The following is a 14,425-nucleotide window of genomic DNA, read 5'->3' as shown; positions in this document are numbered from 1 at the left end:
TCAGACACCTCAACTCCAGTCCCCGTTGGAATTCCAGGCATGAAATGAACAGGTGGCATCTGTCCAAAAGCCATTTTCCTGGTACGAGTCCCCTACTTTGTGCTCATCAGCCTTCCCTGGGGAATCTGTCTCCCCCGCTGTAACCCAAACCTACCTTTCGACTGGGGAGGGGAGAGTAGTTCTAGCATTGGATGAGACTCTCATTGATGGGGGCCTACACCCACAGGTGCCCCTCCCCAAGACCCTGGGGCCATGGCTACCAGGCTGGGGCTTGGCCTGTCTTATCTAATATGATCCCTCCCTTGGTTTCCAAAAGTCCTCATCAGGGCTGATGGGAGCTCAAGTGGGAATTCCCACCCGTCTTCCCATCACTAGTAAGACTCAAGGCAGGGGAAGAGGGTGAACAGAACTTCGAATAGAGGAGGGGGGAAAGAGAGAAAAGTGAAAAGGCAAAACCTAACAGAGGGGGGAGGAGGAGGAGCAAGAGGAAGAGAAAGGCAGAAACTTGATGACTGGGATAGGCAAAGCAGGCCCGTCTGTCATGTCACTGGTCCCCAAGGTAATGCAGTTGATCTGGGTATGGTTCCTGGAGGAGAAGTGCTCCCTGTTACATCAGTAGCACCCAGCAGAGTGCCAGGCACACAGTAGGTACTTAGCATATGCACACTCATTGGAAGGAATGAATGAGGACCCATCTGTCCTCACTGGATACCCTACTCATGACCTTGCGTCCCACGAACATCATGTCCACACCGAGAAGCTGTAGCGCTCCTCATCTGGTGCTTGGCATGGCCTGCCCGAGACTGTCAGTTCTCTTTCCATGTGCTTATGTCATAGATTCCTAGACTGTCAGAGCTGGCAGAGCCTGCAGACAACCTAGGCGCACCCCTCATGGGCCAGATGGGGGCAGTGAGGCCTGGGGCTGGAATGGGACTTGGACCGTGTCACTCAGCGGAGCTGAAAAAAGAAGGCTGGAGTTGGGCCCACCTGGGGGCTCAGCACACGACTTCCCACATCTCTGGACTTCCCCAGGAGCCCATATGCAGCCATGCTGTGGGTGAGGTCAGAGATCTTTGTTCTGAAGCAGAAGGAATGACAGCTCCCTGTCCTCATGGTCTGGTGGGCAGCCCTGGCCAGCAAGGGGCCCTTCTTCCAGGAGAGGACCGCAGGAAAGACGGTACTCCGACTCTTCTCCCTAAATGCTGGGGGCGCTGATCAGGAGCTGACCCAGTGACCTGGCCCGTCCATCCTGCCTCCCTCTCCTGGCCAGCACGGGATTCCAGGGTCCCAGTAGGGCTGAGGCCCTGAACTTGAACCCTGACAAACTAGGATCTTCTACTTACTTGCTGTAAGTCCCTTCACATCTTTGAGCCTTGTCAGTAACAGGGGGGCCTAACTCTAATTTCTACCTCATGTGATGTGTGTGAGAATTCAGGGGGCCAACACACATTCTGACAGGTATATGGCACGTGTCTGGCATATAGTGAATGCTTAATTAATGTGAGTAATCCTAATGTCCTTCTTCACCACCCTGGTGGCTCTGTGTCCTCTCATCTTGGGGGCCTCTTACTTAGTCTCAGAGATCCACACTCCCTCCAGCTACAGGAGAGGCAGGCTCTGGTCCCAGGTCCTCTAGGTTCCCTTGAGCTCTCAGAGTGACTGTGGGAAGCCCCTTCACCTACCTCACTTCTCTTATCCATCAGAGGCCTTCATGTGCCTCCACATATGTCCAGGCTTCCCTGGATCCTTCCAGGTTTAATATTGCATTTCTAGAACTGGATTTTTTTTTAAGGATTTTATATATTTATATATTTATATATAAGGATTTTTTAAGGATTTTATATATTTATTGGTCAGAGAGAGCGTGAGAGAGCGGACAAGCAGGGGGAACAGCAGGCAGAGGGAGAAGCAGACTCCCATTGAGCAAGGAGCCTGATGTGAGACTCAATCCTAGGACCTTGGGATCATGATCTGAGCTGAAGGCAGATGCTTAACTGGCTGCGCTACCCAGGTATCTCTTTAGAAACCATCTTCGTGTGTTGAGCCAAGTCAGACTAGAATAGGCTAGATCCTCACGGTTGAGTTTATGTGTGTGTACATGTGTGTGTTCCTGTGCACTCCTGTGGGGAAAGCTGTGCCGTCTCATACCTCCCCCCTTTCCTTGGGCCAGCTTCTCCCTCACAGGATGAGGAGCCTGTGGCCAGTTGGATCCAGCACTAGCAGACCGACCTGTGATTCTCAGTGGACAGCACTTTGCCCTTGGCCGCTCCTCCTAGCCTCAGGGCTTGCCTCATTCTACCTGCTCCTACCTCTTCCCCCTCTGTCTCTGTAGAGGGAGCTCTTCCTGCGCCCCACCCCACAGTGCATCACCACACATCCATATCCCCTCCAGCCAGCTCACCCACTCCTTCTGTCCTCTTTTCCCAAAGCAAAGCCCTGATTACTCATTTCTATCCCTCCCCCCGACACCACCCCGTCCATCTTGGTTCCTGAGCCTGACTTTCTCCCTCTGCCTCTCTTAAACCGGTTATGAAATGAGGGTAATCGCACCTCCTATCTGCCAGCTTGACTGCCTCAGCCTCTGCCTCACGCCACAGCAAGGAGGAGGAATGGGCTAGAACCGGTGGTTGCTGGAGGCGGCCATGCCACCGTGCCTGGCCCTGCGGGCAGAGGACTGTGGGATTGCAGAGTCCTAGAAGGGACTCAGAGGCAAGAAAGGTGAACTACTCTGGGAATCCAGTGTCCCCTCCATGGGGTTCCCACTGAGGGGCTCTCCAGGGACACTGGGCTCCCTCTGCCCTTCTGAACTGCTCCCACAGAGAGAAAATGGGGCCATCTCCCAGGTGGGTGCTCTGTGGTAGAGGCTGGGAGTAATGTGCAAGGAAGGCTTGGGTACAGGAGGTACAACTTAGTTTCCTGGAGGACCAGGGCGAACCGTCCTAGTCCCTAGTCCCCATGTTGCTCCCCAACTGTAAATTTGCAAATAAAGCCATTTCTTCGGGAGCCCCTAGGCCCGAGGCTGGGGTGGGGCCAGGGCCCACAGCCAGCCAGGTGGCTCCCATTAGGTGCCGGGCAGCCCAGGACAACAGGGCCATTAAACCCAAGGTTTATGGGGCAGTCCGGCTCGCCAAGGCACAAGGGCTCAAAAAGCAAACGGGAGTCTCCAAACGCCCGCACTGGTTTTCCTTGCCTTTTGTCCTGCGTCCCACTCCCGGCCTTTCTCTTCCATTCTTTGTTTCTGCACGCCACCAGCCCCCCAGCCCCCCACCCCCATCCTCACATGGTCTCTCTGCTCTTTCTGCTGGGCCTCTAGGCAACTCATTGCCCTGGTGCCTCCTTGACTCCTTACTCTCCATCTTTCTCCATCTTTCTCCTTCTCAGCCTCCCCTCCCTTCCCTCAGCCTTTCTTCACAGATAGATCCTCTGGGTAGGGAGCTTTCGTAGCTGCAACGTGGGACCCCACCCTTGCCCTGTGTTCTTGCTCTGGGCCTTCTCTGTGCAACCACCTCCACCCCCCACCTTCTCCCAAGCGTCACTCATTCTCTTTTATTCCTTCCTCTTATATCTCCTGGCTGGGTTGTCTCTTCCTCCTGGGCAGCAGTAGGGGCTGAGATGAGCAATGTGGGGAGCAGATGTGGGACACCCTGCCCCCTTCTAGCCCCCACCTGGCAGATGTGGCTCACTGGGGTAGATGAGCAGTGTCATGAGCCCTTGTAGGCTGGGCCTACCAAGTGCGCGCATTCCTAGCCTGCCAAGCTACTTGGGCTTCAGGCTTCAGCAGGCTTTTGACTGACAACAGGAAAGAAAATCACCCCACTGCTCCAGACAGTGCCAGGCATGATCTCTGCCAGCAGCTTGGTACCCAGATAAGGAGATAGGGGCCCAGAGGAGCTACGGGACCCCCCTAAGGCTTATCTCCAGAAACATCCATCATTCCTGTGCTAAAGGACTCTCCTGTCACTGTCCTACCCCAGGGTTCCAGGCTCTCCCTCTTTATCCTGTGGTCCTCTTCATGGTGCCCCACTGGCAGGGCAGACTGCTCAGATATGGCCAGTCACCGGGGCCACCTCTGGTCTTGACCATTGCCGCAGGACCCCTCCTCCACAGTTTTCCCTGTTGCACCCCTATCAGATGCTTCCAGGGCAAGCCAGGCCCTTTGGGGTCACAGTTGCCCCTGCTCTGGTCCCAGGACAAAGCCGTGCACCCTCCTGGCTATTTGTTCCTGGATCTGTGAGCTCCTTGGGCTCTAGGCCCCTGTCTCCTTATCGCCATCTGTTCAAGTTTCTGAAAGATGCTGCTTAAGGACATGGTGTTGGGGACTGGGGAGGCAGAAGGAACCACCGGTGTTCTGGGCTTTGGGGCGCCCTTGTCAGGAGCCTGCTGTGTTGGCACAGGGAAAGAGATTTCATTTTGTACCGAGTCCCAGTCCCTTTGGGGATCATAGTCTGTTATCTGCGTATCAGGGCTTGTTGCCCTAAACTCTCCCTGGGCTCAGGATGAGGCCTAGGGTGCAGTTTGATCCTAGGAGCTTTGGAAGGTAGCTTTGACATCCTACGATGGCTCCCCAGCTCTGGAGGGACTTAGGGCTGGGGCCAATGGCTTTCCTTCTTCGAGTCTTTTTCTCCGTCTGGAAAATGGGCAGAAGGTGCCCAATAGGGAAAACCGTTCAAAGGAAAGAAAGAGAAGAGGCCATGCTTGGGGCCACAGTAGGCTGTGGACTATGGGGGGAGAGCTGGGGAAAGAGCTGGGGGTCAAGTTGCCAGGAAGAAGCCAATTCAGGGCTGGTATGTTGGGTGGGAGAAGGTTCTTCCCCAGCACTTTTGCCCTCGAGTACTTACTGGCAGGCCACCACCTCCTTTCCTTGTTATGCCAGCCTTGGAGACAAGGAGAAGGTGAAGGACTAGAAGGGGGCAGTCATTTGCCCAAAGTCACAGAGCTAGCTCTGCAGGCCCCATCCCACCCCACAGTGAGCTTCGCGACTCAGTGAGGCGGCTGCCTCAGAGGGAAGACCTTCTGAAGGAGAGAAGGAAGAAAGCAGGCAAAACCTAGCAACCTGTCTCGGGAAGGGAATGGCCGAGAGCAAAGCGGGAGGTCAACACCTTCTCTGGAACTGTCCAGTGCGGGGAAGGTAGAACCGGCTGTCAAGGTGGAAGTTCTGGGCCTTGGTTAAATGCTCTGGGTGAGAGTTGCCGCTATGTTCTCCCAATACCCCTGAGGGAGTCTATGTGAAGGACACCTCAGGAATGCAGAGAACACACTGCGAATGCAGTGCCCAATGCGGCACCCTTCCTTCCTACCCAGAACCTGCTATCTAGGTATTCCCAGGCCAGGCTAGCGCTCTCCCCTTCCACAGCTCCCTCTTGAGCCCACGTGGCCATCATCACTCCTGCCAAGGCAGGCAGCCTCTTCCCTGGTCTTATCAATTCTGCTGCTGACCCCTATAAATAATTCATCTAGCCACCAGAGGGGTGGTGCAAAAATGTAAATCAGGGGGTGCCTGGCTGGCTCAGTTGGTTAAGCATCTGCCTTCTGCTTGGGTCATGATTCTGGGGTCCTGGGATGGAGCCCTGCGTTGGGCTTCCTGCTCAGCGGGAAGCCGGCTGCTCTCTCTCTATGACCCCTCCCCCCGCTTGTGCCTTCTCTCCCTCCCCCTCTCTCTCAAATAAATAAATAAATAAAATCTTTTTTTTTTTTTTTAAAGAAGTAAGTCATATGGTGCCACACCCCCACTCAACACCTGCTGCTGGCTTCTCCTGCCCTTACAATAAAGCTAGGCTCTTTACACAACCCTCAACGTGCTCCACGGTCTGGTTGTCCAGTGCCCTCTTGGCCACCCAGCCATCCAATGCTGCCCCAAGTATCTCCTACTTCCTTCACACTGATTCTGTTATCCTTTGTCCCAAACACTTCTAGTCTCCCTGTCTCTGCTGGTGGCCGTCCCTCCCCCTGAACACCTTGACTTCTACCCCTCTCTCCCCAAGTCTGTGAACCTCAGGAAAATGGGCACTCTGGTTCTGGAAGGGGAGGACGGCACCAGTGCCCTGCCAATCCTTTAAGCCCAGGGAAGGGAACTCGGGAATCTTTTGAGGTAGGGGATGGCAGAGAGTTTAGGGGGTAAGAGGATATCAAAATGAAGACAATTTAGGACTTAATTTAGAGCCTCCATCAAGCAAGAGGGCTAGCAAGATGGGCGTCTGAAGGACAGAAGGCCACTAACGTCCCTCAGCCCCTGTCCCATGCTGGGGGCTCCAGGGCCCAAACTACTCTGGAATTACTGAATTGCAATTCAGGGTGCAGGGATTGGGGGGGGACTGCACCCCTCTTCTCTGACTGAGGCTTTTAGTCATTTATACTTTGAAGGCAGCCTATTCTCACCAGCAGCTTCCCAGCATTTGGAGCCTTTCATCTGATCTCTTGGAATTAAAGGCTTTGTTTCCTGTTAAAAGAATTCCAGGCCCTTCCGAGCCTGGAGAAGGAGGGGAGGGGGCTGCAGCCCCCAAAAGCCTTCCATCCCACTGCGCACTGGACTGCAACCCTCTCTGTGGGCTCGGGCAGGTGAGGCAGCATGGGCTCCAAAGGCCTTGGTTGGACGGATCAAGAGGACCACCTCTGGGGCCCTTGCTCCAGGCTTCAAATGGACACCTTTCCCTGCCTATCCACAGCAGGCCAGAATGCAATTGGGCTGGTGGGTCAAGCAAGGGAGAGAAAGCCAGCCAAGGCGGCATGGGAAATCTGGTTCTGATGGCTTGTTAGCTGTGTTGTTCTTGGGCAGGTCGGCCTCCTCACCTCTGAGCCTCAGTTTTCTCATCTACAAAATGGAAGCAAGGCAATCTCTAAAGGATATGCCCCACCTGCCCCAAGGCTGTGGAAAGTGTTCTGTATTAAGAGTCAGGGAAAGAGAATGAAATTCCAGATGTGTCCCTCTGTCCTTTGGGCAAGAGCTTTCTCCTATGTGAGCTTCAGGCTCCCCCTTGTAAAATGGGCTGTTTGGTTTGAAGGGCTTGCCTCCAACTCTGGGATATTATGGGATGCTGAACCTCCAGAGCCCATTAGCCTGCTCCCTCCCCCTTGCCCTGACCCCAGCCTGGACTTGGTCCTCTGCCCTGTCATTATATTATTTTCATCCTTGTTCTCCAGGCCACCCTGGCTGCACAAGAGACACATTTAGGGAGAATTACAAAAATACCAAGATCAATCCCCAGAGATTCTGATTTCACTGTGTCGGGGTGGAGCCAGGGCCAAGTTTTAGAAAAGCTCCCCAGGTGATTCCAATGTACCACAGGGCTGAGAACCACCAGGCCATGCTGTCCAGCATCTTAGATACAGACCACTCAAAGGTAGATATCGGGAGCCTGGGCCCTAGTTTCTGGCCTTTCCCCACAGAGGCCAAGGGCAAGTGACCTGCCTTCATTGGGCCTTGGTTATCTCAGGTTTAGAAGTTAGGTGAGGAATTCAGTGAGATAATGTATGCAAAGGCCCCCCTTCCCACCCCAGGCCTTTAGAGCAGGATGGCCTGTAAGGTCGGATTTTCCCTTTTTAGTGTCTTTTTAGTAAGAAGGTTAATGAAGCAGACATTACACTTGGGTAGACTGAGGCCCCAAGAGAGGGAAGTGACTGGTCCAAGGTCATGCCACTGAGGGATCTTTACAGGTCGCTCTATGAAGAGTGGGAGGTGGTAGAGTCCATTAAGCGTGCAGCCTCTGGAGCCAGACTGCCTTGGGTTCAAATTCTGGCTCTATCATTTCATCAGGTAAACTTGAACAACTTACTTTTCTGTCCCTCAGTTTCCTCATCATTAAATGGAGACAGTAATACTACCCGGCCCCACCATGGACACTCATTAAGCCAGTTCCCCTGTCTGTATCCCCAGCCACCTCCTATGCTGTATGTCAGGAAATTGAGGCCCAGAAGAGGAGAGACTCGTCCAAGATCACGCAACGAGTTTCCGGCAGAGCATAGCCAAAACTGGGGTCACCTGGGTGTCCTCCCAAAGGCCGCACACTGCCACTGTTCCTGTACTTCATGTAACACTTTGGTCACAAAGAACATTAAAAACTGGACAGACAGGTCATTGGCAATTTTCTGTCTCCTGGTGTTTGAGGGGGAAGAGCAGAAAAAGAATCATTCTCTCCAAGCGCTCCTATTTCTTTTTTTCCCCTACTCTGTGCACTCTCTCAAGCTGGCTCTCACTTGCTCTGTTGCCTCTCTCCCCTTCCATTTTCTCCCTCTTCAGTTCCCTCTGGTAACTGAAAACCATCTGAATGGATTTAAATAAACCTCTCCTCTCCAATAGTCTCCTTCAAGGGGGAGAGCATGGAAAGTTCAGCCCAAAGGGAGAATATCTTTGATGATTCATAATGAGGGCTGAATGGTGGGAGGGGGTGTGGGGGATGCAGAGCTTTGATATGGGGGGCACAAACTGAGGAGAAGGATGCTGCTAGCCAGGGATCAATGGGGGGGGGGTGGGGGGGCCTATGAATGGGGACCCAGAGGAGTCAACACCTGGGGAGTCACAGACAGCCAAGCTTGAGAGGCCCAGAAGCCCCATCAAACCCAGTTCAGCTGTCTCTCCTCAGAAACACACACACACACACACACACACACACACCAGATGGGGGACTTTCCAAGGGGTTCAGGAAGTACCGAGTAGTGAAAGATCCTGTTAAATGGCCAAAGTGTCAGCTGGTGAGGGAATACTTTAACCCACTGGCTCTAGTCAGTAATGTGACACAAGTGGGTTTATCATTTACCTACAAAATTGCATCTTACACATCTACAGTACCCAAGCACTGTGAGAGGCCAAGTAAAGAAAAGGAATAATAATGCCAGCAGCCAACCAGCTCTCAGCTCTTGCCCCATGCCAGGCACTGTTTTAGGTGTCTTGTACACCTGGATTCACCAGATCTCGCAGTAAGTTGAGGAAGTCAGTGCGATTAACACCCTCATCTTACAGATGGGGAAAGCAACACCCAGACGGGCTAAATACCTTGCTGGAGGTCATACAGCAAGCAAGTGACAGAAATGGGCTTAAATTTAGCAGTTTGGCTCTGGAGACCACAAACTTAAAGAGACTGCCACGTGGTGATGAGCCAAATGATCCCTTCCCTCAGAGGTAAGGGTCTCGGAAGAGAAGCCCTTCGGACATTAAAAACAAAACAAAACAAAAAAACACATTTCAGGGTAGCAAATGAGGCCAGATACATCACTCTGGAAGTAAGGAAACTGCATTCCAATTCTGAGTAGTGTGACCTCTGATGAGCTGGGAGGGACTCTTCCTCACAGGCTTGTTGGGATGAGCCATGAATGTGCAAGTGTCTGGGAACCCATACAAAGCTGGGGGAGGGGGTCTTAGCAGTAGCTTCTTCTGTCTGCTTGCTCATGATCCCTGTGTTGGACTCCCCACCCTCCAGTATATACACTGTGCGCTTACCCCACCGGGAACTTCTGCTCCCTGAGCCAACTCAGCCCCTGACAATCCTGCGGCACTCCGAGAAACACCCTTATTTGTAGACACACATGCACTTCTCCCCGCAAACGCATGCACTCTCCTTGTCCGATTGCACAGCACTCCTTGCCCACACGTGCCCGTCCCTATGCACACAACCCCTCCCTTGAAACCCTGGCTGCCGAAGCCTTGCCTGCAGGGCTCGGAACTGTAAATTTTTCATGCAACCTGCAGTTCTGTCACCCTGGGGGCTGCAAGCAGGTGGGCATTCACGGAGGGGGTGGGCCCAGAGATGGGTGGTGTAGGGTACATAGTACGGTGTAGAAGATGTTGGTCAGGAAGACATCAGGGGCTGGTCAGGGCCGGCCTCTTAAGCAATCCGTTTAGCCCTAAAGCTAAGGAGCCCATTAGCAGCAGCTTCTCATTGCAGGTTTCCCAGCATGCCGTGGCCTGCAGACTGCACACTGTTTATTTGGAGAAGCTGAGAAAAATTGTTTGTATAATTAGAGTGGGGCCAAGGCCTGCCCTTGAAGGGGTTCTCTGCAGGGGACCTAGGCTTGTATCAGACGCCAGCTCTGAGGCCCCACCACCCACCTGAGGAGTGCCCGGCTGGGGCCCAAGAACAACAGAGGCCTGGGGGCTGGCTGGGTTACAGGGCCTCCACAGTGGTCTCTCTGGCCCCCTCTCTTGGTAGTAACTGATGGGACAGACCACCACTGTTCCACCACAGTCCACCCAAGACTAGGCCAAGAGAGAGAGGGCCAAGGCAGCACGAAGTCAGTGCAGGGTGTGAAGAGCCCAGGCTTTCGATTCAGACCTTTGCTTCACTGAGCCTCTGTGGGCCTCAGTTTCCTCATCTGGAAAATGGGGACGGTAGTATTCCAGTTAGAGCACGGGGGCTGGGAGGAGGAACAGGCTCCCTGTCTAGCAAGGCGCTGCAGCATCCCATAGATGCCTTCTTTGCCATCCTACTTCCTTGTTCCATCTTTTTAAAAAATATTTTATTTATCTGGGGTGCCTGGTGGCTCAGTGGGTTAAAGCCTCTGCCTTCGGCTCAGGTCATGATCCCAGGGTTCTGGGATGGAGCCCCACGTCAGGTTCTCTGCTCAGCAGGGAGCCTGCTTCCTCTCCTCTCTCTCTGCCTGCCTCTCTGCCTACTTGTGATCTGTCTGTCAAATAAATAAATAAAAACTTTTTTTAAAAGATTAGTTGACAGAGAGAGAGACACCAAGAGAGGGAACACAAGCAGGGAACACAGTGGAAGAGGGAGAAGCACCCTTCCCGCTGAGCAGGGAGCCCGATCCTAGGCGCTCAATCCCAGAACCGTGGGGATCGTGACCTGAGCTGAAGGCAAATGCTTAATGACTGAGCCACCCAGGCACCCACCCTAGTTACTTCTTCATCCAGATAATCGCCTTTTGAAGAATCAGCTATAATTCGGCCCACCTCTGAGGGTTCAACAGTCTCTAGCAATCTTAGTACCACAGAGTCCCAGGGTAGGAGAGTCCAGACAGTTTGCTTTCCTTCTCTCTCAAGGCAGCCTGTCCTCTATCCTGTGGCCTTTGATCGTCAGAAATTCTGACTGGATCTAAATTTGTCCTTCTGAGGCAACTCCTCCCTTCCATTCTCCCTCATCCCCATACACAGGTGTGAGTTCTACTCCAAGCCACACCTCTGGGTTGGCTACTCTTGCCACAAGTCCTAGAACTGTGAGCCAGGGACCCCTGGTAGGGGCAGATCCCCACCTAACGAAGATTTCCCACTGAGGCCTGACCCTTCAGGCAAATCTGAACACCCCCTTCTCTGGCCCAGCTTCAGCGTGGCGCTGTCTCCCTTCTTTCTCACCAGTGCTGTTGTCCTGAGGTCCTGATTGCCCTCTGGGAGGCCTCCCTCCCTGGCTGTGCCTGGAGGGAGGATAAGGAGCAGTTACCTTCCAAGCTCCACAGTGGGGGCTGAGGTTTCCATTCGGGCCTTACTTTTGTCATCTGTGAAGTGGGGGGTGGGACTAGAAAGACTCCAAGACATTCCGTCCTCTTAGTGAAGGCTCACAAATTGCCTCCCAAGGTGCGTAGGGCAGGGAAGGAATCGGGTCCCCACATCTCAAGGCAGGAAGGGGCAGAGCCAGGATTCCAGCCCAGCTTAGATGAACTCCAGAGCTCCCATGAGTCCAAGAGAGACACCCACAAAACAGAGGAAAGGCAGGAGAGTTAAGCCTCTGGCTGAAGGGAAGCAGCCTTCATTCATTCATTTAGCCATCTATTTCTTCTTTACATTTGTTTGTTTTTAGACTGACATATTCCAGATATGCACAATGGTCTCAAGAATAACATAATAAACCCCATTATCCCTCATTCAGCTTCAGAAAGAAAATATCATAGATATCATCAGAGCTCTCTGTGTACCCTATTTATTTAATTGAGAGAGGGAGAATGAGCAGGGAGAGGGACAGAGGAAGATGGAGAAGCAGCAAGGATGCAGGGCTCAGTCCTAGGACGCCCGGATCGTGACCTGAGCCAAAGACAGATGCTTAACCCACTGAGCCACCAGGCGCCCCCCATTCTCAGACTTAACCCTCTCCACAGTAGCCACTCCCCTGACGTCAATGTGTTGAAAACTTTGCACTAGTGGCCTTCTGTGTGTGCTTAGTGACTGGCTTTCTGACTCCACATCATGTCTGTGTCTGGGTTAACCCAGACAGCCATAGTTTTATTCATTTTAACTGCTATGTGGTATTCCATTGTACAGATATACTACAACTTATTTATCTGTTCTCCTGATCATGAACATTTAGGTAGTGTCACACATTTTATTTCTTATAATGAAGAGTACTGCTATGAGCGTCCTTGCGCATGTCTCCCGGTGACATGCATGTGAGCATTTCTCCGGGGTCTGTGGGGTCTGTGGGTGTGTGTTCATCTTCATTCACCCTTACAGATGTTGATAAGTTGCTTAGGACAAATGTTTACTGAGTGCTTAGGAGCCATCTTCCTTAAAGTGACAAGCAAGTGGGGAGGGGGTGGCAGGAAGGAGGCAAGTGTAGTTAGAACTCAGGGAGAAGTGAGTAGCCAATTACCAAGAATTTGGGGAGAACTCTATGGGAGGAGCTTTCAGGAGGTTTATGGATTCCTCCTACCTTGGTTGACATGGTGGGGTGGGTGGGAGAGGGGGGAGAACACTTCCGCCTAGCCAGGTTCTTATGGGTGCGATCATGAGATGTGGGTACCGGCAGTCAACAAGTCCTGGTGTTGGTCTTGGTTCCACTTTACACTCACTGTGTGACTTTGGCTGGGTGCCTTCCACTCTCCAGACCTCAGTTTCTCAGTACATGAGATGGGGAGGCAAGATGATGCCCCAATCCTTATCATCTACAGTCAAAAGATTCGGGTTGGAAGAAGCAATGTATCCCATTATCCCTAGAGCCTTGATTTGTTCCTTTTCAACACAGACTTGCTGATCCCTACAGGGCAGGCCTCCAAAGGCTGCCAGGAGTGTGCTAGAAGGGTTACTCTTTTGAGCTGCTGGTCTCCTTTAGGTGCAGTCCTGTCGGAAGGTGGAGGAATGACAGAGATGGCTCCCTGAGTCCCCTCCTGACTTCTAGCTTTGGCTTCTCTCCTCCTTCCATTTCTGCTGGGCCTCTTTTCCAGATCCTGCTCGTACTCCACATCAGCCATCTCCACACACAAGGTATAAATATAAAAAATAAATAAACTCACAGTGAGCCCCAGAACTGGAGCAAATTGCTGGCAAGCCCTGGCCGCTCACTCATTAGCATGCATAGTGGACATGCAACTGGGCATATCAGAGAGAAACACATTTTACTGCAGGATTGAGCTATCAGCATGGGCTGGGCTGGGGAGGGATGCAGAGGGAGGGAGACCCAAAGGTGGTGCTTTAGCCAGACCCAGGGAGCCCAAGAGCTCCCTGGCCCCAGGGAGGGAGGCTCCAGGCTTCCTCACTTAGGCTGCTGTTTCCCATCTATGCTCCCCAAACCTGGGTAGGGGGTTCCCCTCAGTGAGCTAGAACTTGGGTACCAAGTGAGGAGGGTGGAGAAGGTGGGGGAAGCAGAGCCATAGGGATGAGGATCATAGAGGCCCAGGCTCCCGGCTTGGCCGGGTGACCTTGGGCAAGTTCATTCATCATTCCAAGCCTTCATTTCCCCATCTGTAAAAACAGAAGAAGAACAGCAACTGTTTTGTAGCATTGTGATGGCCCAATGAGGCAAATAGCATGCCTAACAAGGATAAGCACACAGTAGGAACATAAAAGGCAGACATGAGCCCTCTTTTTCCTCCTCTGTGGATCCAACAGGCTCCCACTGCCCCAGTGTATGGCTTGGGGACCACATACCAGGAAAAGTAAGGAGCAAGAGGATCATCTGTGTGAAATCTGTAAAGAAAGAAGAAGAAAAGTGAAAACAGTTGGAACGTGCTTTGCAGTCGGCATGATTTCCTTTAGGCTCCTCAGCCATCCTTTGCAGATGAGGACACTGAGGCACCGAGGCACTGAGGGGATGACCGACTTGCCCGATGTCACACAGCTAAGTGGCGGCAGACCTGGTGTTGAAGCCCAGGTGATTTGACTCCAGGTAGGTTTACCACATAAAATACAGGACACCTGAGTTCCATTTTAAATTTTAGACCAAGAACAAACAATGTTTTAGTACAGACTGATACTGAAAAGGACATACGTAGGCTAAAAAGTATCCATTGTTTGTCTGAAATTCAAGCTTCACTGGGCATCCTGTTTTTTATTTGCTAGATCCAGCAACCCCAACTCCAGAGGCTGCATTTTTAACAGCACTTACAAACACTTCCCCCTACTCCAAAGGCCTCGAAGGAAGAGGTTGAGGACCCCCCTGCCCAGAACCCCAAACTTTCTCTTCCCCATTTGCAATTCCACACCTGGTAATTGCACTTCTAGAAGCTTCCCAGGAGTTACTTTTAATGGAGAGAGGGTTGCATCTCAGACCTAGCTGGGGTC

The sequence above is a fragment of the Mustela nigripes genome, chromosome X (assembly GCF_022355385.1).
Source record: "Mustela nigripes isolate SB6536 chromosome X, MUSNIG.SB6536, whole genome shotgun sequence".
Classification (NCBI taxonomy): domain Eukaryota; kingdom Metazoa; phylum Chordata; class Mammalia; order Carnivora; family Mustelidae; genus Mustela; species Mustela nigripes.
The sequence above is the reverse complement of the archived record's forward strand: the minus strand, read 5'-3'. Positions refer to the sequence as shown.